The 27,746-nt window shown below is 45.1% G+C and overlaps 1 long non-coding RNA gene across 2 annotated transcripts; it reads right to left on the bottom strand.

Moving 5' to 3' along the window:
* Window positions 1-16,443: 16,443 nt before the first annotated feature.
* LOC136648192 (uncharacterized) lies at window positions 16,444-27,740 on the bottom strand. 2 transcript variants are annotated; one of them, XR_010794328.1, is made up of 4 exons: window positions 27,464-27,740; window positions 19,307-19,455; window positions 18,851-18,979; window positions 16,444-18,016 (listed from the first exon to the last, which is right to left on the bottom strand). It is a non-coding gene; the product is annotated as an uncharacterized lncRNA (long non-coding RNA). The 2 variants fall into 2 exon arrangements; XR_010794329.1 differs by lacking the exon at window positions 27,464-27,740 and adding an exon at window positions 21,072-22,209.
* Window positions 27,741-27,746: the final 6 nt, after the last annotated feature.

The following is a 27,746-nucleotide window of genomic DNA, read 5'->3' as shown; positions in this document are numbered from 1 at the left end:
TCTCGGCATCACCTGGCAGGACAAAGTTCCAAACAACACAGTCCTGGAACATGCTGAAATCCCTAGGATGTATGCACTGCTGAAACAGAGATGCCTGCATTGGCTCAGTCATTTCATGAGAATGGATGATGGGCGGATCCCACAGGATCTCCTCTATGGAGAACTCGTGCAAGGAAAGCGCCCTACAGGTAGACCACAGCTGCGATACAAGGACATCTGCAAGAGGGATCAGAAGGCCTTAGGAATGGACCTCAACAAGTGGGAAACCCTGGCCTCTGAGAGGCCCGCTTTGAGGCAGGCTGTGCAGCATGGCCTTTCCCAATTTGAAGAGACACTTGGCCAACAGACTGAGGCAAAGAGGCAAAGAAGGAAGGCCCATAGCCAGGGAGACAGACCAGGGACAGACTGCACTTGCTCCCAGTGTGGAAGGGATTGTCACTCCCGAATTGGCCTTTTCAGCCACACTAGACGCTGTTCCAGAACCACCATTCAGAGCGCGATACCATAGTCTTTCGAGACTGATGGTTGCTAACTGGACACATTACACATCATGGCTAACCTTTGATAAACCCTCTGAAGGGCAAGAAGCCTTGGTCAGTGCCTGTCCTGGTCTACCCAGACACCACCCCTGAAAACATCAGATATAAAAGGTATTCCACTGCACATATTAACAGGGGTCAAAGTCAATTATTTGAGCCACATTAAACCAGACATTTGGCTTTGATCCCAAAATGCACAGTGCGGTTCTGTTAGTTCTCAACTCTTCTTCTTCTGAATGATTATACATGTGATCAAAGAGAGAGTAGTTGGCACACACTTTCCCCCATTGTTTACCTTCACTGCAGAATAAACAAGCAGAGAAGCTTGCAGTCTTTCCTAGAATCCATAACTGAAAGAACAAACAGAATAAACCTTGGAGTGTGGTATTTTCCATTTTCTTCGATCACCCTACATGGTAATCCAGGGCTACCTCTGTATCTATGTAGTGGCTTCCATACTACATAGTGCGTGGTTGTATAATAGTTGTATAGTTGGAATCGTTGTATAAGAATCCAGAAATGCTGTCAGTACTATCTCATAGTTTACTCATGAACTGAATACCTTACATGTTGGAACAGAGGTCTTGATCAGAGACAGGAGAGGTATAGGGCCACTATATTCACCAAAAACAAGTGTGAAGTACACAAACTCAGTAAAGGGCCAAACTACATGTTAGATTAGGTGAGTGGTTTAATTTGGTCCACCATTTTATTTTGAGGTGGATACCAGCTGCACATTGGGGGGGAATCATGATCAGAACCATGTCAGGAGGGACTGTAGCAGAATTGGGACTGTAGAAGTGTTGGGGGGGGGAGATTTTCACTGGGATTGCAGGGCAAGATAAAGGATTTTTTGGTCACATTTTAAATCTTGATTGAGACCCCCCCATAGCTGATATTTACAAATAACATTACTTTAAAAAGCAGGCCAAACTACACAGTACAGTGTGCAAATTGGTTCTAATACTAGCCATCAACTGGGGAGAGTGTGGAGCTGAGGACGTTATTAATTTAATTTTATATTCTACCCTACTTCCATTACAGAGGTCCTAGCAGCATATATGGGATTGTTGGGGAGTCACTCATTCAGGCACTGACCATTCCTAGTCCTGCTTAGCTTCTACAGGTTGGCTGTGGGCAGTAGCGTAGCCAGAGGGGGGCAGTACGGTAAGTACTGCAGGTGCCTCAATGCACCCTGTAAGTGGCCCCTCCCACTTGCTATTGGAGCCACTCTGGACATCGAAATGTAATGCATCGAAAACACTTCTGCATACTGCATTTTGCTGTCCAGAATGGCTCTGATGGTGAGTGGGAGGGGCTACATACAGCATCACCCTCCTGGCTACACTACTGCTGCTGTTAAGGCTCAAGTACAGTGGCCAGTTTAAATGTTGACTACCCTAGTGATATGCCATGCTCAGATGAGACATCTTTAAATCAAGTCTTACTTATCACAGCCTGTCCTAAAAACATCCGGAAATTGGTGTTTATACAGAGGAATGCTACCACACCAAAAACTGGACCAGTTTGAAAGTCACTAAGTTGTTGACTGTTTGTCAACAGAGATATGGTCTGAAACTCCCAAACCACTGTTGATCAATTGTGTTTATATCCCACCCTTCCCCATAGCACTTACGGGTGGCAAACATGGTTTTTCCCCCCTTTTTTGTCCTGGCAATCATCATGTGAGGTTAGTTAAGCTGAGAGAGAGAGAGAGAGAGAGAGAGAGAGAGAGAGAGAGAGAGAGAGAGATGCTCACCTAGTACATTGTTCTTGTCTACCCTCTTTATTTGTACTTTACAGAAATTTGGCCCCATGATGAGACACATAATCAAATGCAGAACAAGCAGGCATCATTGGTACCCAGAATGCAACACTGCTGTGCAGAGGTTTTTCTTGATTAAGTTTTATGCCATTGAGTAATTCTGGCTGGATTTTTTGTTTTCAAATGGAGGTAAGAACTAAAGAACAGCCCTGCTGGATCAGGCCATAGGCCCATCTAGTTCAGCTTCCTGTATCTTACAGTGGCCCACCAAATGCCCCAGAGAGCACACAAGACAACAAGAGACCTGCATCCTGCTGTCCTTCCTTGTATCTGGCATTCTGACACAACCCATTTCTAAAATCAGGAGGTTGCATATACGCATCATGGCTTGTAAACGTTGATGGATTTTTTCCTCCAGAAATTTGTCCAATCCCCTTTTAAAGGCATCTAGGCCAGATGCCATCACCACATGCTGTGGCAAGGAGTTCCACAGACCAACTACACGCTGAGTAAAGAAATATTTTCTTTTGTCTGTCCTAACTCTTCCAACACTCAATTTTAGTGGATGTTCCCTGGTTCTGGTGTTGTGTGAGAGTCTAAAGAGCACCTCTTTATCCACTCTATCCTTCCTGTGCATAATTTTGTACGTCTCAATCATGTCCCTGCTCAGGTGCCTCTTTTCTAGACTGAAGAGCCCCAAACTCTGTCACCTTTCGTCATAAGGAAGGTAGCCCAGCCCAGTAATCATTTTAGTCGCTCTCTTTTGCACCTTTTTCCATTTCCATGTATAGGAGAAGGAATGATGGCAACTGTATCGTAGCCATATATCTTCACGGACAGTTGACCTGGAACAAAATAAACACACTGAGTTCAGATACTGAAGCAATTCTCTAATGCAAGTGCACTGGACAGGAGCAGGCAATCAGCTATAAATGCATTCAAAAAAATCTCTATATCTAGAGATGCGGCTTCCTTTTTAGAGATAACCATAAGCCAATTCCCTAGCCACAATGGTTCAGGTGAAAAGCAGCTCAGACATTACTGAAATGATACCAGGACTAGGTGGGTTTTGCAGACTCACCTCTAAGATGGATACAGGTATAGTTTGGGAGAATTCTTCAACTCCATTGGCCTCCATTCATATTCCAGAAACATTCATATTCTCCATTCCATCATCTCCATTCATATTCTAGAATCTTCTAGAATCATCTAGAATCTAGAATTCATATTCTAGAATCATAGAATGTTAAAGATGGAAGGGACCTTGGAGTCCCTTCAAGGACTCTGAACACATTTGCTTTGGCCAGACTTTCTTCTTGCTTTCCATGAGAAAATCTGATTGGACTGAGTATTGAGTGAGACCACTGGTCTCTGGAGCTGAGAATTGTCAACACTTGCTGGCACCAGCCAGGGTGTAGCAGGGTCAGCCTGGTTGGGCAGTAACCAAGGGCCCACGCTCAACAGAAAACCCACTTGCTTAGCTAACCCCTGAATTCTCAGTACTGGTGACAGCAGTAGCACTTAGTGCACTATCAGGGACAGGGGGTGTGCTTTGTATACATCAGTGTAGAGCTTTGCTCAAGAGAACCCTCAGGACCAACACTGGTGGTAACAGCAGCTTTCCAGGGTCTCAGGCGGGGTTCTCTTCTAGCCCTACCTGGAGATACCAGGAGCTGAACCTGAGACCTCCTGCAAGGAAAGCACAAGATCTTCTAAAGCACAAGATCTTCTACTGAGCTACAACCCCAACTGAGTGCATTAATTTCTTGAGTCCTTAAGGCTGCAATCCTAACCACACTTTCCTGAGAGTAACCCCCATTGAACAAAACAGGGCTTACTTCTGAGTAGACAAGGTTAGGATTGTGTCCTAAATGAACACATTTAATATTACATATGTGGCACAAATAATCAAAGAGTATTGCACAAAACATCAAAGAGTTTTGATCAAAGAGTATTGCACAAGAATTCTGAATGGAGACATTATCAAGGCAGAATTAGCTTGGCTATACCTATACACATACAAGCTTATATCTACCCCACATGCTAGTAGCCTATTCCCTTTTATTGAAGTGAAGCCCTTCAAAGATAACTAAAGCAATCAAATTCAGTGCTATGGAAAAAAAATGTGAATAATTCCAGTGTGTTGTAACCGAGTTTATGTGTTTGAATTTTGTTGCACAAACAGAATAACTAAGACTCTCAAATGGCAAAGACCCACAGCACGCAGGCTATTTTGACTTTAGAGCAAGCTGGAGAAGTTTCACAGAAGGTCAACTATTCAAACCATGAATGGAAACAAAAACAGTGAATGCCATAAAAAGTGATCAAGTCTCCTTGACTTCATAATTTCATTGCAGCTAAGATTCATTTAATGGCTGTTGGCGAGACCAGGGTGCGTGTGTTGGAAATCTGAACTGTACAAATGATATATAGCCAACCCAAGACACACAACAGATTGCCTCCAGCTGAAATCTAATTCTGACAAAGTTCTCCACCCACTTCAGAAAACCTGGCTAGGAAATAAGCTCTTTTAAATCTTCATTTATGAAACACAACTGGATTATTGCCTTCCCAGCATTCTCCTAGAGTGGCTTATAAACATGTCACCATATCAGAGATTTCAAAGTGTGTGTGGCTTTTTTAAACAAGAACTGATGCTGGTGGTTATACAGCCACAAGAAGATTTAATATCAGGCTTAGTGGTAAAATGCAGTGCCGTCACTAGGGTTCACATCACCCGGTGCAGGATGCCAGCGCGTCACCCCATGCAGTGGGCAGGGCAACACCCCAGGTGGTGGGCGAGGTGATGTACCATCACTCCGACCCCACTGGTTTTTTGGCTGTACCATTTGATAGAACAAAGATAGAACACATTCTGCATGAAATTATACATTGATTGATATATAACATGATGGTATTATTCTTCCAAATTATGATTTTAGTGATTTTGGTCGCTAGTGGTCTCACACACACACACCCCAAGAATGTCTAATTGACCTGTTTTGAGTTAAGGCAGTGGTTCTCAAACTTTTAGCACTGGTACCTGCTTTTTAGAATGACAATCTGTCCAAGACCCACCAGAAGTGATGTCATGGCGGAAGTGACATCATCAGGCAAAATAAAATATGTATAAATAATTAAAGTAAAACAAATGATTAAATAATTAAATAAGCAGAAGTTCCACCAAGTGAATTTCCTCTGCAGCCTGCCTTCAATAACACCCCCCCTCCAAAACCAGTAAGGTTTTCAGCCCTACCCAGTGCCCAGTTCAATTTAAGAACTACTGTCTAAACCAGATCACTGTCAGGATCCACCTGGTTTTGTAAGTCTCAAAAATGTTCACCTTTTCAGCTGAAGCCTCTGTTTTGATCCTTTTTAGTGAGGGGGGGGAGGCTGCATTCTGGAGCACTTGTTTAACTCCAGGTGCATAGGATTGGGACCATTCTGGTAGCCTTGCACTCTTCTTCACCTGATCTTCCACCCCAGCCAAGGTACGTTTGCTTACTTGCGAGTAAACACGACCATGAGACTTAGTTTTGCTATCCATAGGGCTCAATGCATTCATCTGCTCGGAGGGAGGGACTTTCTTCTCAGGTGTTTTTGGGGGCTGCATTCATTGGATCAGGACCATTCTGGAATTGTTGGATTCCTCTCAGCCTACCCTTTCCGATGGACTAAGGCACGTTTGCCTACTCATGAGTAAACGTGCGATACAGCTCACTTTCACTTTCTATAGGGATCCATGCATTTTTTGTTCTCCAGTTTTTTGGCCATAACTTTTGATAGAAAGGAGATATTTCACTCTGGTTTTTTGCATCGCATTGCGCCCAAAATTCTGCATCCAATGGTGTATAATATGATGGGGTTAGTCCTAACCACCGGGATTTTAGCATGTCACCACCCAAGTGCGCGTCACCCCCCGTGCACGTCACCCGGTGCGGTCCGCACCCCCCGCACCTCCCCTAGCGACGCCACTCGTCAAATGAAACTTCCTTGCCAAAAATTTCATATGTGTTTGTGTTCCCTTACATGGGAATACAGTGTGACATTCCATCTAGATTGCAGGAGGCTGTCATTTGCAATATCTTTTGCATACATACTTAGAAGTAAGTCCTATTTCACTTCTACATAAATATGAATCGGATCAGGCCACAAGAGCACTGAAATTCTCAAGAAGGCCTTCTCCCTGACATGCTGGATTTAGGGGGTGAGTGGGATTTTTTATTTCTTTTTTATCATAACATATAGGAGAATACAATCCCTTATTTGCAATATGAAGTGTTGCAGTCTGCAATATTGCAGTCTGCAATATGAAGTGTTGCATATTGCACTTCATGCAATATGAAGTGTTGCATGAGATTCTTCTTATAGTTTGGCTCTAAGAATAGAGCCCAAATAACCCTGTGAGAGAAAGCAGGAAAAGTGACAAGTGCTGGTCTGCGTTTACTTTCTTTGCTCATCCATGGACTCATTTGGGTGACTTTGAGAAAATCACTTCCTTCTCTCAAACTCAGTTATCCATCTCTAAAATGGGAATAATAACACAGGGCAAACTGAAATGCTGCCATATATGGCAGGATGTCGTGTCACTATTCACTGTTTCTACAGCACTTTCAGGGATATGAAGTGATCTATAATTTTTCTCAGCTCTTTTGGTAATCTTCCCTCCCCAACAATAAAGCGAAGTGACTTGCCCAAGTCCAACCCAGGTAGCTGTGTGTCTGTGCTGGGGTTCCAACTTGAACTTCTCTGATCAAATTCAACCATCTGTCTATATACCACAGTGGTTCCTTTACATTTGAGATTGGGTTTGCATATACAGCAGAATGGGGTGGAAAAGTACAAAGATGAAGGACTGGACAGAAACTGCAAGTGGGAGATAGTATCTGCAATGCTGCTTTACTAGGAAAGTAGGAGGGAGAGAGTTTCTCCTAGATGTGCTAGCTTTAAAAAAAAAAATTGCAGTGCATTTTCTTATAGAGGAACTGTTGCAAAATGGTCCTTCCTACCTGCAGCCTGAATTGATGCAGCTCATTCTATGACACCATTCTAGTGCATGCTAGATCGGGTCTATATCACCTCCTTTTTTCAATCAGTAAATATTTTGAGAAGCAACATTCTGTTGTGTGGCAGGACAGGTCAGATGCTTTTGTAACTATAACAACAGGAATTCAATGCACGATAACCATTGGTGGGATACCACCGTCACCAGCATCACTCGGAAATAACGATGAAGCAGTTGTTTATAGCAGTTGTACGTATGTTGCAGAAGGCTGGGGCTGCAGTGCTTCTTACCAATTTTCAGTTGACAATTTGAGCCACCCCAGTGGATTATGGGTGTGATGCCAGGCAGCCAGCATCAGATATTGGACAATGCAAAATACCAGTGGTACAATAGAAATTCTGTTGCTGCCCTTTAGAAAGGAGCCTTGACAACACCTATTTTGGTTCTCCAGTTTGTTGTTTGGAGTTTTTATACTACTGGAGTTATTCAGAAGTTAAACTTCAAAGAGAAGTGCATTTTGAGAGCATCTGCTGTGTTTATTTTCTTGTTTATTCCTCACAATAGCCTTGCCAACCCTTTTTTTAATGCAAAAGGATTTGTGTCTTTGGCTCATTCTACAACCCCTGACACATACAGCCATGTTATAGTTTCTAACAATAGCCAGTATATAAAACCTCTGAACTGGCCAGTGATGTGGCTGTTAACCCCTGCTAACTGGTTAAGAGGCACTTTTTCAAGTGGGTGCTCCTCTTTTATTTAGCAGGGGGAGAGTAACTGGCCCACCTCACCCCAGCAGTGTCTTTTGTAGTGGCTGTCTGCTGGGGTTGCATCTTTTTAGATTGTGAGCCCTTTTGGGACAGGGAGCCATTAGATATTTGATTTTCTCTGTAAACCGCTTTGTGAACTTTTTGTTGAAAAGCGGTATATAAATACTGTTGTTTTTGAAATAATCTATGAAACATGGGGCGGGAGAGGGGGTTGCTATGCACATTCTCAGATCTGGCTCCTGATTTCAGGGAGCCCTCAGCGAGCTTTCTCCTACTTGGTGGACTCCATTCCACATGGTGTGGAAAGAGTAAAGAGAGAAATTCCCCCCCCCCCTCAGAACCCTTGAGAAGAGTTGGCTAATGACTCCAACCAAAGGTTGTCCCATGAAACTACTTGACTGGAGATTAAGGACAGAGAAAATGAGGTGTTTTTTCACCCAGTGCACAATTAGTCTGCAGAATTCATTGCCATGAGATGTGGGGGTGGTGCCTAGCCTTGCCTTGTTGGCATCCTTCAGTCTTGGAAGACTATGGTATTGCGCTCTGAATGGTGGTTCTGGAACAGAGTGTCCTCTCCAGTGCGCAAAGCCTGGGTAAAGTAGATATGGAGGATAGACTGTTACCCATGCAGCAGAAGCCAATACGGTTGGTTCCAGCGGCATCACAGGAGTTGCCAGAACGTGACTGTGTTCAGCCATGAACTGCCTCAGGGACTCCGGCTCCGGATTTTGCCTTGAGGTTGACTCCTGAAGCCTTTTCCATAACTGGATGTAGCCACAAGGCAGTGGAGGTTTGGGATCAGAGTTTTCCTTCTCTCAGATGAGCTGCCTTCCCAGGCTGACGAGTCCCATCTACCCGGTGGCTGTTTAGTCGCCTCTTACGACAAGTACAGCCAAAGGTGGCTAGCCTAGGTGCCTAGCCTAGGTGGCTTTAAAAAGAGAAAGACAAATTTGTGGAGGACAAGTCTATCAATGGCTACTTCTCATGATGGCTCAGTGCTACTTCTAGGTTGCAAAGTAGGGTGCTGGGAGAGTAGCCATGGGAGGACTGCTTATATGCTTCCCAGAGGCATATAGCTGACCAATGCTGGACACATGATGGTGGGAACAGATGAATCTTTGGCCTGATCCAGCAGCCCTTTTTTGCATGGAGTGTGGAGTAGGACTTAACTTGATGGCTGAGAAAGAGAGGTGACAATGAAGTGCCACCTTCAGTCAGAAGAGTCACTCTGCCACCACCGTACGAGGGCGATAGACACAGGGCTGGTTTCAGGGAGCAATAGTGGGCCCTGCTGAGGGCCCTGTGCACTCCCCAGCTGCCTGAGTTCCCCTAAATCAGGGGTGTCCAAACTTTTTGGCAGGAGGGCCACATCATCTTTCTGACACTGTGTCAGAGGCCTGGAAGAACAAGAATTAATGTACATTACAAATTTGAATAAATTTGCATAAATTTACATAAATTAATATATTAGAGCTGGAACTTATATGAATGAATGGTGGTCTATAAAAGGTCTTGCACAAAGCAAGTCTGGACTTTTCTTCGCTGCTGCTGCAGCCGTGAAACAGCAAGCAATGGAGGAAGCCCCTGTCCCACAGCTCAAGTGAGAGGTTGAACAGTTGCCCTCACACTGACAGTAGTTGTATCAGGCCAGCACAGGGGCCAGAGGCTCATTGGAGACTGCGGACTTCCTGAGGGCTGGAATTGGAGTCCCTAAGGGCCGCAAATGGCCCCTGGGCCGGGGTTTGGGCACCCCTGCCCTAAATGATGCCTCTGCTTCCAAGGCCAACATCTAGGAGAGCCTTTCATGCCCTTGAAGTGTTAACCTGCTCAGGTGAAACTGTGGACCTGCTGTTGAACATAGACAAGAACATGATTTCCTTTGTGTGTTTTTTCCCCACGTGTTTCACACAGTGAATAGAAATGCTTGAAATCTTGGTGCTACTGTGTTTGCCAAGTATAAATAGAAGCAAAGCAAGTGACATTGGCTTTGTGCTTCACTGGGTTTCCAGTTCCATTCCATTAACTCAGGGGTGGGATGAGGGTTTATGTCAATGTCTCACCATTTCTAATTCCACTAATAGGTGCAATACATCAGTTTCTGAAAAGAGACTGCAGAGGGACAGTGGTGGGGGGGAGAGCTGAACAGGGCCTTTTTTATTTGCTTATCACATCAAGAACAGTCCACAGTGGCGTGGCCAGAGTAGGTGGTTGGTCTCTGCAAGCAAAAAGTGCCGGGATGCAATATTTAAACAATTAGATGAACTAACTGAAAGTACTTTTAATCAACTGAAAAATTGCCTTCCACTAATTAGTGTGGTGAGTTTTAAAAAATATATATATTATTTTTGATATAAGCACTTACAAAAACTGCAGGTGGCAAAAGCAAGGTGTTAGAAGACACATTCCCATTTTTCGCACACATAGGAGGGATTGTACCTTTGCGTGCATCACCTAAAAACAGGGAAAATATGCTTTTTGTCTCTGAACTCCTTTTTTTAAAACCCATATGCAAATTTAATTGATTAATTTTCAGCCCAATCCTATCAGGCTAATTACGACAGAAGAATAGAGTTCTGCTGTCGTAACTGACCATACAGCAGCACACTGCCGGCAGCCATTTTGGAACTGCAGATAAGCTGTTTAGGGGTTGGATCATGGACAAGGAGGAAGAGAAAAGGGCATTTGGGGGGAGGAAGTGGGGGCAGGGAGGGGGTGGATCCAATGGCAATGACACACACCAGATCTTATCCCCTCTTTCGAAAACTTCCCCACCTCTTTTCCCTGCTTGGACATACGCCACCAAAATAGGTGGCATATGTTTGAGGAGACCCATACATGGCCTGAGGGTTTATGCCAGGGGTGCTCACACTTTTTTGCTCGAGAGCTACTTTGAAACCCAGCAAGGCCCGGAGATCTACCAGGGGGGAAGGAAGCATCTGACAGACACCCCCTTTAATGTATGGAGCCCCTGCTGGAGTCAAGTCAGTTTCGTCAGTTTTGTTGCTGCATGCCTGAAGAGCAGCTAAAGTGTCAGTTTCAGTGTCAGTTTAGTGTCAGCTAAATATGTCAGTTTCGTCTAGTCACTAGACAAAACATATTAACAGTTTGGAGAGACAGGGCTCCGCGATCTACTCATTTTGCCTCGCGATCTACCGGTAGATCGCGATCCACCTATTGAGCACCCCTGGTTTATGCAGAAGTAAGCAAAAACATTTTTACTTCCCATTTGCTTTGGGGTCACCTCACCACCATAGCATACAGTGTGTGCCTTTTTGGCATGCCTGCATTGGTGCTGATGGTGGGGGACAGGATTGGGCCCTAATAGTTTGAAAAAGTGGTGCAGCAATGGGGATTGGGGTGCAAGCTGCCCCAGGTACCAGCCACAAGACGGCACTAAGGGGATGCCAACATCCTTCCTGCCCTGGCCGCATCAGCCTCAGACATGTTGCAGTCTGGCCACCAGGAGGTTCAGTTGTCCCTGAAGAACAGCAGGTAAGAGAGCCAGTGGTGCTTGCCGTGGCCGGAGCCGACCCACACCCTTGTGTGCACCTGTATGCAGCATGCCACAGCCGGCTTCTGCTCTCTCTGGCAGTGAAAGCTCAACAACTCAGAAGTGGACTGATGATGTCATCACATCACTACCAAATTTCCAGGTTGCTGAGCTCTGCACTGGGTGATGCCACTCTCAGCGATGCCGCTGGTCTGAAATGTATGATTAAGCAATGACGGCTTCTTTAACTGGATGGCAGTCCTTCATAAATCATTTACTGCATGACAACAGCAATGATGCAATTGCATGCCTAACCTTTCGAATGAAACGCACACACATTATGAAAAGTGCGCGCGCCCACACGCAAAAGAAAGGACGACATATTTTAGAGGAATGTAAAGAAAAGAGTGTGTAGAATGGGCCCAAATTTCCCGAGGCTTGATTATTCTTTATTGCACTGAATATCAGGAGAAAGCAGCTCTAAATTAAACAAGCACAAAGCAGCCGCCCGTGTTTATAAATTGCTCTCAGTTCTTTACACAGACAGAATTAATCAAAGTGAAATCCTAAAATCCCCAAATCCCTCTTGCAGACATTTAGGGAATGTTAGCAAGCAGCTTCTTGGTCTTGCCTGGATCAAAGATGTAAATCACAGCAAGAAAGAGGCATTTTTGCCAATAGTCTGACTCCGAGCAGGCTGTGGCCTAAGTAGGAAGTTCTGGGCATCACTGAATGGAAGTGAGCAGAATTTATTAACAAGTCAGGATTTAGGACAATTTTCAGTGTGCTGTCTGAACTGGTCAGGCAGCAACAGGACTCTGGATTTGTGAGGTTTCAAATAAGTTATATTTGAATGAACTACAGTTCCCAGCTCCAGAAGATCTGAATGAGAGACGTGAGGTGTTTATTTCTGGTGAATAAGAGAAAGATCTGAATGAGGAGGTGTTTATTTCTGATGAATAAGAGCCCAATCCTAAACAGTGCACACTGGCTTACCACGGATGCACAATGTCACAAACAAGCCATAAGGCGTGTCTGGGGTCCTCAGCGCCAGTCCAGCACTGGTACTAGCTTAGCGCCAGCTACTGCACCACCGCCGCGACTGCACCACTCCATGGTCACATGGACTGCTGGGCCATGGAGAGGTAGGTGGAAGCATGGGGGGAGCCAAGGAGGAGGCATTCCAGGGTGGAGGGTGGGGGGGGGGAGATATGACGGGGGAAGGGAGTGGGGTGGGAGCGAAGTGGGACTGGTGGAGTTTCGCTCTACTGGATCCTGAGCCTCCATGTTGGGCTGCCAGCCTGATAGAGGCTCTTAGCTCTACGATGACCCTTGGGTCACTGTAGAATCGAGTAACCCCATTGCGGGACTACTCACCTTACCCAGATAAAGGGATGAAAGTCCACTTCTTCCAAGGAGCTTCCAGCGGTGCCCGGGTTGCGGTCAGGATGCAGCAGCAGCCATTTTCAGCACTGCCGCAGCCCCGTGCGCCAGGCAGCTCAGGATAGGGCAGCAAGATAGGATTGCAGCCTAAGGGTCCAGTCCTATCCAACTTTCCATAACCAATGCCAATGGGGTGTGCGTTGCATCCTGTGGTTGAGGGGACAGTCACAAAGGCCTCCTGAAGACAATGCTTCCTACCTCAGGGCTGCATTGCAGCTGCATTAGCATTGGAAAGTTGGATAGGATTGGGCCCTTAGTCTTATGGAACACAATGGGTTTGTTTTTGAATAAAATAACGCTGTTTTGAAACACTCCTATAGCAACTCAATGCCTAAAGTGAGTTTTGAATCAGAAGGGCTATTCACACGTCACAAGTATCCCCCTGTATGTGCAGGTCACATATCCACAGTTTCATTTATCCATGAGTCACAAATTTCCCATCATCCAAATAACTTATCTTTGTCCAATTGCAGCAGCTGCTGACTCCTCAGTCTCTATGCTGCTTGCAAACACTAACAGGAAGCAGGAAGAGCTCACAGAAAGCGAGTTGGAAGGCTCAAAACAACGTGGCATGTCACATTGTTTTCAGCCCTCCAACCAGCTTCCTGTATCCACTTCCCATTAGCATTTTCAAGCAGCAGTGAGACAGAGGAGACAGCGACAGGAGGGCTACAATGAAAGATACGTCATTTATGCAATGGGGGATTTGTGAACTGCTTCTTGTAGGGTTTGCTACTATCTGCTGTAGCAGCAGGAACCCATCCCTTGCAAATTCGGGGGGGGGGGGGGACGGGACGCCTGTACTTTGTACATGTGTACAAAGTGCCTGTAAGCATGTCCATATTTTTGTGGGAATGACTGCCTATGTATTCATTTCAAAAGTGAACTCAGGGACTAATCTCGCAAATGTAGGACACATGCTGTGTATACTTCTGAGTGTGTGTAGAACATATGTGAACAACTGTATACAGGTCAACAGCTAGTGTACACTGTACATACCGTGTTTCCTTGAAAATAAGACACTGTCTTATATATATATATAGGCTCAAAATAACCACTAGGTCTTATTTTCAGGGTAGGTCTTTTTTTTTTTTCAGAAGTCAGTCCCTTTATAGTTAATGGGACTTACCCCCTGGAAAGTGTGGAGAGCCTCAGAGCCCTGTAGGCAGGGTTGCCTCGCTTGCTGCTTCCCACTTCAGCTCCTGCTCAGTGTCCTCTGCCCAAGGTAGCACAGCAGGCGCTTTCTAGGGGGTGCGCATGGGAGTGCAGCATTCCTGGTCACGTTGTCCACCCGCCCCCACCCAAGGACCCCTTCTGCCCCGCCCCCCATCCCAGCCCTGATCACAACTAGGTTTTATTTTTGGGGTAGGTAATATATTTCAGCAATTCTCAAAAAACACACTAGGTCTTATTTTGGGGGTAGGTCTTATTTTTGGGGAAACAGGGTAGATTTTACATGTGTACCATGTGATATGTAGATAGCCCAAGAGAGTTCACCTTAGGGCGAGGCTACACGGAATCTCATGTGGGCTGATAGATTTTCGTCTCACCTAATTAAGGACATGCATGATCACAGTGCATGCAAGTCTTGGCCCTTCTCCTTTTGCCCAGGAGCGGCTGTTGGTCTTACAGGGGAATTATGAAAAACCACCTCTTTATACTTATGCTCCAAATGCTTATTTAGGGACTGTGTAGAGAAGTAATTCAGATGACCCCCCACCCCCCACCCCCGTGAGTGAGAAACCTTTGTGGGAGTGAGGGGAGTTGAAAGGACAATTGACCATGATTGCACATACCCTTAATAACATGGGGCCAATTAAGACACTAAAGTATCACCCAAACTAGCCCATGTCAAAAATTCCTCCATGACCTACTTGCTGAAAAGCAGCTTATGCGTGTGTACCTGCATATGGTTTTCAGCAAAGAAATGGCAGGTAAAGGTTTATGCCTGGCAAGTGTAAAGATGCTTCTGGATCCTTGTTTAGGGGAAAGTAGCTGTGGGGATTGCAGCAGAACATGATGGGGGGAAAGGGTTGCGTACCACCCTCCTGCTCTCACACACTGCTTCTATGCTGTAAAGTGCTCTCCTGACACTGTCAGGATTTTCTTGCAGATGTTGTGAGTTTGATGCTCATTCTCTGTTGCTCAAATTCTGAGCCTGCGCTCCTCAAGAGACGTTCGTGCCTGGTGCACTGGCCAAAAACACAACCAGGTGAGCATTGAAGACACTTTGACTGCTTTGAAATTCAGCTGCATGAGGGAGAAAGCTTGGGAGCCTTGAAGCAGTCAAGCAAGCCATATGCCCTACAAAATGGCAGGGCACAACAGTTATACAATGTTGCTTATCTCCATAATGAGGCAAGCTATGACCATATAAGGCTTTTCTCTTCCTGGTAACTTTCACATCAAAATGTTTCAACTTGTTATATTCTCTCATGGGCTCCGCCTGAGCTGGTTCTTACCAGTTTGTTATGTAACAGCCAGAATTTCCATCTTCAGCTCTGTGCATGTTACAAAGGTCACTATGGCTAGTTATTTTATATCACCGCTTTTCCTCTAATTTGCCAGATGACAGTCTTGTAAATCTCTATTTACGAGGGACAGTCCCTGTTTTGTAGACCTGACCCCTGGCAAACACTATTTTGTCCCTATGTTGGGATTGTGGGATCCCTTTAACATTTTGTTACGTTAGCAACCATACATGTGTGTTGGAGTGCACCAGCTTTCACCCAGAAACGTAACTGCTGATCCAGATAATCAATGTAACTGAATACATTTGAGTTGTAGCTGTTATAGATATGTACTGTCATAGATATCAAAACAAATGTCTTTGATTCAGACCAGTGGCATAGCTAATGATTGTGCAGCCCAATGCTGAGCTCAAAATGAAGCCTCGGAAATGATGTCATGCCTAAGATTTTAAAAAAGTGAAAAGGGGGAAAAATCTGCCTCCTCCCCCCCAGTGGCTTGCCACCCACTTGCTCTGCTGCTTCCCCAGTGGCATAGCTAAGGCATCTGCTACCTGTGGTCGAAGAAGATTTTGAAACCCCCCTCCTTGATTAAATCAAATTTAATTAAGTAAACAAATAAAGTGTGCCCTGTATTGGTTAAAGACACTGCACTGGGGTGAAGAGGGACAGTTAATTCCCCCTGCTAAATATAAGAGAAGCACCACTTGAAAAAAGCACTTCTTTACCCAGTTAGCAGGGGTAACTGTATTATGATACATGGAAATGAGCGCTGACTCATATTAACACCTTATTAGTTCCCTGCTGTATCATAATAACACCTAATTGGCTCTTGGAACAATTAGTTTCACTGGTCAGTTTTGAGTTAAGAAAATCCAGTTTTTGTTACACAATGCAGTTGTGTTTTTATTTTCTGGTTACTGGGCTATAACATGTGATAGAATAGGGATATTTTGATGTGGTTTGTTTCATTGCATTTTGCATTAAATTCCATGTTGAATGGTATATAACATGATGGTATTATTCAAAAATACCAAGGTTTTCAAAATTTGGCCACTAGCGACAAACTCAGATTGTTGCTCCCCTAAAGCTTGTCACCTAGTGCAATTGCTACCCCCTGCACTCCCTTAGCTACACCACTGATTCATAGAAATAGAGAACCTTAATCCATTTTTGCCTGGCCCACAAGTGTACACATTTGGTCCCTGTTGTGTATATGCAACTTTGGGTAGAAATGGAATAAAACTCTTCGTCCTCCTGGCTTTGATTCAACTCCTGTCCTTTCACCTTTGATTTGCTTAAGGACTTCCCCCTGCTGGTGAAAAGCAAGTTCTAAATTCACATATTAGCAAAACAAGTGTATTGTTCCCCTGAATTTTATTAAACAGTGGGATGAAATGGGATTAGATAATGTTTGGAGCCAGGAAAAAGATTAGTAGCTATTGAGAACAATACAGTTTTGTTGTTGTAACGTGTGGGGACCAAAGAGGTCAATAATAAATCTGATTTTAGATCACAGAAACATATGCAGATATCACCTTCGGTCTTAGAATCAAAGGAAAAAAACATTTGAAATGTTTCTGAGATGTATTTTTTAATTTTGCCTGTTTATGGGAAATATTGGCATATATTTAGGCTGCAATCCTAACCACACTTTCCTGAGAGTAAGCCCTATTGAACAAAACTGGACTTACTTCTGAGTAGACCAGGTTAGGATTGTGCCCTTAGACTGTGTGCCCACATTGGGTAGATTGGAACATGGCACTATTTCTGGTTCTAAGGAAAAACATGCAAGAGCACCTCACCCTGCCTCGATTTCCAACTGCTGTGGAACTGCTTTTGGGACAAATCCTCTAACAATACTTCTTCAATATATGATATAAATCAGCTTCCAACCTAAACTCCTTGAAACTGTATATAGTATATACGTTTTATTATGCTCCTCCTTTAATGTAATACTCATACCTATACTATCATTATAGAGAAAGTAAACTCGTTCAGGAACTTTGCTTCTGGAGTTTGGGGTATATAAATTGTTATTGCTGTACCTTGATCTGGACCCATGGGAACAATGAGGTGCATATTTTCATAGGAAACGTCACACCTTTTGGTTACCTGAGGAACTTACTGATGATCTAAGTATAAAGGTGTGAAAATCTTTTCCTGTAATGCTGAACTCTAGATTTGGTACCAATAGGGTTGTAGGCAAAAAGGGGCCACCCACAGATGATAGGGAGGTACCTGTATGCAGATCATTCTGTAGAGACATGTGCCATATAAAAAATGTTCCTTTAAAAAACACATTTAAGGTTCAAGGTGATCAGCTGCTGGCCACTGCTCTGACCCACTACCATTCGCCTGAGAAAACCTGCATGGAAGGTGGTGATCCAGGCTGTAACCTCCTCGTGTTGCTCCTGTACCATTGGTTGAGAAACAGTGAGAAAGAGAGAAGAGGCTAAACAGTGCAGTCATTTCCTGCCAAGATTTCAGTGTGGCCAAACAAGAAAAGGAACTTTCTTTTCACAGTGAGTTGCACCATCTGTTGGAGGGAAAGGAGGAGAGAGAAAAAGAAAAGAGTAAGTCAAGAAGGCTGGAAGCTCAGTGCATGAGTGCTGAAGGTTTACAGCATGATTGAGACATGATTATTCAGAAGAAAACCCCATGAGGTCCTATGGGATTTACTGCCCTGGCCCCCAAAGCTATGGACAATAAACGGAAAATATTGGTATGGGGGAGCAAGAGACACGAAAGGCTCAAAGCAAGTCCCTGCGGCCTACTAGCTTGATTCAGGGCCTTTTGCTCACGGATTCCAGTGGGACTTCATTTCTGAACACGACCAAAAGAAGCTGAAACATTGAGGAGGTGGGAGAGAGAGAAAAGGATTCCACTAAGCCCCAGCAGCCTATTACTTTGATCCAGGGCATGTTTTCTCCGAAAAGATTAAACCAAACAATAAAGGAATGATTGGAGAGGCACAGAGAGAGTGAAAGAAGCAGGGAAATGCACACAGGTCAAGAGCCAACGATAGTGAAAACACTGAAAGCAACAAGAGATGGAAAGACATAAACAGAGAAGGAAAATTGGAAAAAGGGAGGCAGAAAAAAAAGGGTGGATGAGAGAAAAAGCAAGGGGAAGACTGAGGAAAGAAAAATACGGAGGACAAAACGAACAGAAAAACATATACAAAAAGATAGGGTACATGTATTTTATACAATATGTTCAATTAATAAAAGCAAACCAGTCACTAATTTTAGGGACTAGTTAGATGTTGCAACATTTTGTTCCTGTCTTATCTTTAGGAAGTACAACCCCTGATAATACAAGATTGTAAGAGTAAGGATCAAACTACATGTTATGTCAAGAGTGTCATTACCATTGACAATTGTGTTGTCATCCTCCTCCAGCAGCAGTTGCAGTTCCTAATCCAGACTTTCTGGTGGGAAGAGGGTTTTAACCCTTTGCTTCTGCTGTGGTCCCCATTTGGATCAGGAGTTTATGGCTGCTATTTAAGGGGAGGGAAGCAAGAACATCAGAGTGAACGACATACTTGACTTAACACAGTTCTGCCTTAAGCATCCTCCTCAAGGTTCTCCAGTTTTAAATAAAAAGGATACTGTTACTGTTGCATTCAATTCATGAACACATTTTGCACTAGAAGCCAGTGCAGGACATCGTGGATAGAAAAAAGGGTCTAGTTTTCTATATTAAGCAGAGTTATAAAGTAGAAGACCTTTTTCTTGAAGCAGTTCACCAACCCCCATTAGATTGCTGCTGAGAATAAAATAAGCAGAGGCAGAAAACAGTTTCACAGTAAAAATACTTTACTCACAGTTCATAAGCTGGTATATCCTTGCTGGCTGTTCAGATCCTATACTTTGGAACAGGGAGTCGTAGAGCTATTCCCTTTGTGAGGGCGTGTGAGACTTCATGGCATGGTGGATTCCATCAGTCCAAGAGCTCAGGGAGAGGCCTGCAAGACTGGAAGACCAGGAGGAGAGAGAAAGAAGAAGGAGAGAAAGGAAGCCAGGTAGAGCCATATCCCCACAGGTCAAAGAGGATAAAGTGAAGGTCTGGGTCAGATAACCTCTTACAGCCCAATCCTGAACTGCCCCGCACATAGGGCTGCAGCAGCACCGAAAATGGCTACTGCATCCAGCACACCTCAGGCAGCTGCCACTGTCTCCTTGGGAGAAGGGCACTTTTGTTCCCTTTCCCTGGGTAAAGCAAGTAGCCCCACAATAGGACTACTTGATTCTACGACAGCCTGAAGGTTGGCATAGCATTTAGAGCCTCTGTGTTGGGCGGACAGCCCAACATGAAGGCTCAGGATTCGGCTCAGTGAAGCTCCACTGTCCCATCTCCCTTCTGCCCCACTCCCTCCCCCGGCGCGCCTCCTCCCCAACCTCTCCCCACCCTCCCTCCATCCTGGAATGCTTCCTCCCTGCTTCCCCCCACATCCCCACCTACCTCTCACTGCCCAGTGGTCCAGTGGTCCACACAACTGCCAAGTAGCAGAGCTCCACTGGTACAAGGGCCTGCAAACACTCCTTACAGCATTCTTTAGGATTTGGCCCTCGGTCCTCTGGAAGGTACCTTGACAACTGTTGTCCTATGTTGACATATCTTTTTTCCAATACTTGCAAGGTCAATGAATAAATATACAATAGGCAGAGAAGGGCCATTAGCAATGGATGCAAGTGGAAAAGGGAGTGCTTGAGTTGTAATCACTATTGGGAGAATAGTGGGTTTTTTTAAATATTCAAGAGTGTCCTCATTTTCATTAATGAAAGTCTGGAAAGCCAGTGCCTACCGCTTTGAATATTTGGGGGTAGCAGGAGAGATTTATTACATGATAGAAAAAATCGTTGGAAGAGCTACATATACTTTGTAGTTTTATGAAACAGAGAGAACCTGCCTAAGCCATCTGCTGCTAAAGGCACCAGTGTGGTGAAACTCCCTGGATTTCCCCTATTCTGTCCCAAAATGGAATAGTAAATGCTTTAGCATTGCTGACATAAGGGGCCAGCACATTGTCCATTGTTTTAGAGATTAAGCTTCGCCGGCACCGAAGACCTCAATTTAGTGTGCCACCACTCCTACTGAAGCTGGCATTAACAAACGTTGGGCACCGCTGCACATCTGGCCAGGGTCTGAAGGGCATCTAAGGATGCCCAGGTGACCATGACTTGACCAGTGAAGTTGATGGTGATGTCACTGAGCAGAGCATATAAAGTGAAGCCAAAGGCTGCTCCTATCTCCTGACCCTGATTTTTAACAAGTGACCAGTGTGTCAGTCCCCATGTTTGAGGAGAGAGGTGAACAAGAGTCATCTTGCAGAGTTAAGTCAGTGACTAAATTAAGAAGTTGCCTCAGATTTCTGTTTATTATCCTGCTTGCATTTTACCTAATTGCCATTGCATTGTAGGAACTGTGCTTAAACCAGCATCACCTACATCTTTTGCATATACCTGCTTGTAACTATCTTTTGTTCATTTTGGTTCATTACCCATTTTTTAAAACGTCCCTTTTATTTTTATCGTATAATCTGTATGGTCTGCTTGATTCAGTAGATGCCATGTAGCTGTGACTGATACCTTTATGCAACTGCATCCGTTAGGGGGACATCCCCCTCTCAGAATCTGGGGAATGCATCATGGATCTGGAAGAGATGAACTCCAGAGTGGCCCATCTGTCTGTTGGGTTTCAGCCTTGGTGACGGCAGCAATTATTACCATTTTATTCTAGAAAAAAGGTGGGTTGAAGATAAGAAGGTGGGTACAGGGTCCCTTGCTCCCCCCAGGCAAGAGCCAAAAAAGTTGGCAACTTTATTTCAGGGCAGATGCCAAGAAATAAAGTAGCAGCAGAACACTGGTCAGTCTCTGGGTCCTTTTCAAACGTGTACTCGTTTTCAAAAGGTGTTAAAATCTAAAATGAGAAGAAGTGTGGAGATCTAGAAGTCCCTCTTCTAAGGAGAGTTGCTGCCTGCAGCCAGGAGATAGAACCAGCTACGCAACTTGGGCAAGACTGCCTCATTAAATAGCTAGGGAGGCATTTAGAACTTGGTTTCCTACATGGACCACATCGCCTCCAGCCTAATTAGGCTGTAGCTTGCCAACAGCCAGGAGACATGTCAGATGCAGATATCAAAACATTGCTTTCTCCTGGGACTCTGCTGAATTCTAAATGGAGCCTTAGGTGGGAGATGCTTAATCCTTGTTGTGTAATGACTCATATCTTGCCTCCTTCCACACGATCCCTCCACTTTTCTCATTAAGATTCATGGGCGTATCACATGCAAGCATGGTCCAAGCTGAAGGTGGTGCCTGAAGCAGAACATAGCCAGCCTCTTCTCCACACATCCCTTCTCCACTGGTTGGCAACCTTCAGTCTCGAAAGACTATGGTATAAGCCTACAGCACCTGGTATTCCCAGGCGGTCTCCCATCCAAGTACTAACCAGGCCTGACCCTGCTTAGCTTCTGAGATGAGACAAGATCAGGCATGTGCAGGGTAACAGTTCCTCAGCACAAGTGTTCATGCCTTCCTCAGTAGTTCTCTAGAAGGAGAGGTGGAGAGTTAAACTGGAAGCCCTTTTTGTGTACTCCTGCATTAGTTTTAGCTCAGAGCCTTAAAACAATCTTTCTTTAAATAAATAAAATGTTGTCAATCCTGCACATCCTCATTGATCTTGAAGGGCCTTGTGCCCGTTTCCCAAACAGTAAGTCTCCTCAGCAGGCTGTGTGCACTGAATACAAAGCTTTCCCTGTTCACCCCCCCCCCCCATTTCTGCCATTCTTTCCACTCCCCTCTCCCTTTCTCACCTCTCTCATAGCTTTACAATGATATGGTTTAGCTCACACAGAAGTTCAGCCTTGGCGGCCGGAGTGGATGATTTATTGGTGACAACTTTAAAAAAACAACACCGCCCTAATAACTCTAACAGATTTCTGATGTAGGCCTAGTTCGCAGAAACAAATGACGTGCTAAGCCTGTTTCTGATATGTACTGCTTCTAATGAACAGTTGGTAAATGGCTTCCACGTTGTTGTTTTTTAAAAAAGATATCTGCGCATAGACAACTAGCACATAAAGTCAAAGGTTAAACTAGCATTTTTCTTCCTGGTATCTAACTAGTTATTCCCTTGATTCCCTTTCTTGCACTCTCCAGTAGTACGGTATAGAAAGCGGAGAAAATCGCATGGTTTGACACTTCCAAATTTTGTTTGGTTTTTAAGTGGTCTGAGCATAGGAATCTTGTGTGTCAGGGAGAAGAGTTCTAGTGTAGCCCCTATTTGTTACATACTAGTTTTCTATGTACAATTGGAGGCTGCAAAACTAGAATAGCTGAAATGAATCTCTCCCCCCTCCCCATTAAGAGAGGGATGCTCACTCCTATTTCTTTTCTGGGTTTATGCTCAAAGATTCAGCATTCTCTGAAGTGTTAATCAGTGGCGGACCTGGAGGGGAGGCAGGGGGGGTAAAAGCCCCAGGTGCTACTCCTACCATGCCCCTGCTGCCTCCACCCACCACCTGGCCCCACCTGCCTGCTGAAGCCCTTCCATGGGCAGGCGAAGTCCCATGTAGTGCTCCACAGCACATCAAAAGTCTTCTGAGGTTTCTGGCGCAATCTTAAAGAGCACTTCCAGTTTTGTCGGGATAGCACCAGAAGCCTCAGAAGGCTTTTTGAGTGCTGCAGAGTATTGCACAAGGCTCCCCAGTATCCCCTGGGTGTGTGTGTGTGATGCAGGGGTGGCAGCATGTTGAGGACCTGTGCCCCATGGAGGCAGGTGTGTTACTGGCCTCAACAGTCGGACTGGGGAATATTTTTTGAGAAAGGGGAACTATTTTGGTCCCTGTGTGATTTTTCTGAAAATTTGCAAACCCTGAACTTTTAAAAGCTACATTGCAAGATGTGTCAGAGAGTTTTAAGCGGTGACTGTGCACAGGGCGGTGGGGAATTGTATTATTATGTCAATCCTTCTTCCAAGATAGTGACTAATTTACTGTCACAATAAGAATAAAAGACTCCTGTTCAGTGCTCAATACGTTGAGATAGCAAATTTATCTCAGAAGCATATGAGGGTTCATGGTATCTAAATCTCAAATATAAACATATCTTGACAGTATCTGAGTTCCTCTCTGGAGATTGACAGGGCGATTTCCTATGTTCGGAGAACCTACAATCCAGCATTACAGCAAGCCTTTGCACATGAAAGCTAGGAGGAAGACCTTCCCTTCAGAAGTCATGATTTCCAGGCCAGCTTGAGAATATGTACCTCTTATTTTACAAATAGCTGCTGTTATTTTCTGACTTTCACTCCCATACACTCTGTTCTTTTCCTTCCTACGCAGCTATCCTTTTTCTTCTGAGGCAGCTGACATGTTTCCATACATTGATCAATATAATAAAATAGCTGCAAGTTGATTGTGCTATTGTGATCCAAATCTGAGTGAAATTTAAACATTCTATGTTTTTAAAGAGTCCCAAATGTCATGGAATTATCTGCTAAATGAGCCAAGCATGGCTCTTAATATTTGTTTTTACTTTAAAAAAAAACAAAACACCAAACACGTTTTTCAGCCAGCTGTATTTAAAAATAGAAAAGATTGGTGGAGTTTTATTCCCACCAGCAGCCATCTGCTTGTTCTGTTATGCTGTATAAAACAAAAAGGGAAGGAACTACAGAAAAAAAAATATTGATTCAGATTCAGTAAATTCAGAGAAATCAGTCAACATGAACACATGATGCTAGTTCTGGCAGAGTGCTGTCTATTTGTCTCCTAGCAATTTGAGGGCATGGGAATAGCTTAATATCTATCAGCAAAAATTGCCGAGAGCTAAATTTATACTGACACGATCTTGGCTTTGATCCAAATGAATCAAATTAGCACTTTTTCCAATGCTGCATGTTAAACATTCTTGCTTATTCCATTCTGGTATGGCTTTTGATACATTCACTAGTGGCTTAGAGTAGTTAGGTTGATGCATTAATTAGATGCTTGCTTAAACACTAGTGACATTTGCCTTTCCATCCTCCTTGATAACTCACATCGCTGCCCCTCCCCATTTTTACGTGATACTTGTAAAATAAACAATGTTTGCTTGCAAACAGATTCCTCATAATTAACAAGACCAAACCTAATTTGTTTAGTAGATAATTGGAATGCAGAGGATATACTGCACCTCAGTTCTATGAAGGCTTTCAGTATAACGCCACTTGATATTCTGGGGATAAAGTAGAGAAACATACTGTATGTTAGAAGGTCTCAGGTGGGCAAAGCATGGTGGCCTTGCAGCATTCAGTGATCAGAGAACTGATTGTCTCATGAATTCTGCAGCGAAGGGACACAATGCCTTGAGCCAAGGCTTGTATGGCTAAAGAGAATATTTAGCACATGTCCCAGTGCCAGCAGCAGACAGTGGGTGGGATTGCTGGGGCACATGACTCACAAAACCAGAGATTCACTATGGGATGCCTACACCACCCTTCCCAGTGCTTATGCAGGTGCTTATCCATCTATCTTTTACATTTATATCCCACCCTTTATCACACTTGATTCCAAAGAAGATTACTCTGTCACCTTCTCTCTGCTGGCCAGTGGGGACACTGCTTCCAGACAGCACTCTTGCTGCTTGACAGCAACAACCCTCACTCCACTGGCCATCACGTAAGGCCTTTCTTGAACAGATGAGGCTGTCTCCTACTGTGTCAGCCCATGGTCCGTCCAGCTGTGTGCTGTCTACATTGACAGGCAGTAGCTCTATAGTATCTCAGGCATCATGAGGTCTTGGACCAGCCCGGTCTTCAGCAGCATCCTTATCAGCAGATGTTAGTGGGTGAGGCTTTTCACAGAATGGAAATGAGCATTACTACAACATACTGATTGCATATCAAGCTGCTGTTACAAGGCATAGGAGCAGAGATGAGTGAAGAGGTTGGCAAACCTAGCTGCACATAGCACAGACCTGCTGTGTGCCATTCTTTGCTTCTCTTGTAATGTGTACAAATACAACTGCCAGCACTAGCCTCTGGCCTTGCCTGTTTTTCCAGAAGCCTTACCCTTTCACTGAAAATGCAGTCACAATTTAAAAATTCATTAATCAAGCAGCACTTATGGCTTGGGGCCTGTACTTGTGGTGATAAAACCAAAGCTTCTTTCTCCTCTGTCTCTGAAAGGGATCTCTGATAATAGTGCTGGCAATGGATGTGGGCACAGAAAAATTAAGTAGCACAGTTTCCATGGCAGTTGTCCAGAACTTAGAGCGATGTTCCATCCAGATGGCTAGGTCAGCAGATGCACATGGCTGTCTTGCATAAGTTTTGCACTGTGCTGGTTTAATCTATTTTTGCCTGGTCCACAGGTGTACACATTTGGTCCCTGTTGTGTATATGCAACATTGGACAGAAATGGCTTAAACACAGGATTGGAGGGTACAGAAGTTTGCCTTTACCCTTGTACCTTCAAAGAAGAAGGTCTCAGGTCCTTGAAAGAAACCACCTCTAAGAATAACACAGATATCGGCTTGTATAAATGGTAGAGCACTTTGCACACTGAAAAGAGCTACAGGAAGGTCAGCAGGGAGAAACAGCATTTGAGGGCTCATCAGAAGCAAAAATGGGGACACAGTTGGCATAATTGGGACATCAACAAGTTTTGATGGTGCTTACTGAGCATGGAGAGTACTTCTCATGTATTATCCAGAAGGCGTATTTTGGGTGGAGCCTGAGGGGTTTGTGGCCTTTGTGCCATGCTAGTGGGGGTGCATTAGTCCCCAGGCCCCGCCCAGTCACCTCTGGGTTCCGCCTGGAGGGTGGGGTGTTGCTGGCTCTGTGTCACGTTCCATCTTCTGTGGAAGCTCCCAGGCTTCACAGGAGACAAAATGGGGTATGTCTGCAGTTTTCAAACTCTCAAGGAGTGTGAAACCTGCAGCAAGTCTTTGCAGGGGCGGGGGGAGGCAGCAGGGGCAGGGGGAAGGCAGTGACCAGGATCATGTCGCTCAGGGGGCTGCAGGGACTGGGGTGCACCCTGCAGTCCCTGCAGCAGCAGTCCCTGGTTGCGGGCAGCTGTGTGCGAACGCCTGCAGGGCTCCCCAGGTCAGGGAAAGTGAGAGTGGAGAGATTGCGCTCTGCCTCCACAAAACTGGAAGCGGAGCGCAATCTCTCCACTCTCACTTTCCCTGACCTGGGGTGCCCTGCTGAAGGTCGCACAGGACTCCTTGCACCCCTGGGAGGCTGCAGGAGGCTTGGGCAAGTGTACCCAAGCCCCTGCAGCCCCCCTGAGTGGCGCAATCCTGCAGATCACGCCGCTGCCTCCTCGCTGCCCCTGCTCCTTAAGGGGAAAGAGACCAGGACCCTCAGGCAGGGGCGTCGCGATGCCCCAGTTTGAATACCACTGGGGTATGCAAAGGCACAGCAGCACTCCTTGCCTTCCAGATGACCCACAAGTGACTGCCTTCCAAAGTGGTCACCTCTGGGTTCTCCCTGGAGGGTGGGGCACACTGCTGGCTTTGTGCCCTGTGTCCCCATTCATGCCCCCATTATGCTCCCAGCTTCCACGGGAAATGAAACAGGGTACACAAAGCTTCCCCACTCTCTCGGAAGAACCCAAAAATGACATCATGTGGCACTGCGACATCACAAAGCCACATGATATTGTATGTAACTGCAGCAGCTGCCAGGGATATTTCACCCCTGATTCAGTAACCCTGCAAGGTAAGCAGCCCCACAACTGCTGTTGTATGCCTGTTGACTGAGAATTAAGCTCCACTGAGTCCAATGGCCATTACTCCCAGATCAGGGAGTATAGGATTGCAGCCCAATTATCCCCATATTGCAGATGGGGAGCTGAGGCTGAGTAGCTGGCAGAGGCCACCATAAGTTCAAGGCAGAGACAGCCTTGGAACAGCCTGATTCACATCTGGGTCTTACAGCCACTGCGCTACAGAGGCTTTTCTTCTTTTCTGCCAGGACCCCCAAGAACACATACCGGAAGCACAAACTGGAAAGAGGTGAGATCTTTCCAGGGCTTGCCCATCCATGGGGCCAGTTGAGGTGGTCGCTTCAGGTAGCAGACAGGCAGGGGGTGCCACCCTTCATCTCCCACTTGCCCTCACTGCTGCTGCTGCTCAAGGTTTGCCGGAGGCTCACACTTACTTGAGAAGAAGTCCCATTGGACACAATGACTTACTCCCTTGTAAACACCTAGAGGAGCGCGCTGTGGACGTGCTTGGGCTGGCACTCCAGCAGCAGCCTCTGCCAGGGACACGAGA

Source organism: Tiliqua scincoides, chromosome 4, assembly GCF_035046505.1.
Source record: "Tiliqua scincoides isolate rTilSci1 chromosome 4, rTilSci1.hap2, whole genome shotgun sequence".
NCBI classification, from domain to species: Eukaryota; Metazoa; Chordata; class Lepidosauria; order Squamata; family Scincidae; genus Tiliqua; species Tiliqua scincoides.
Note: the sequence above shows the minus strand (reverse complement) of the source record. Positions and strands in the feature narration are given on the sequence as shown.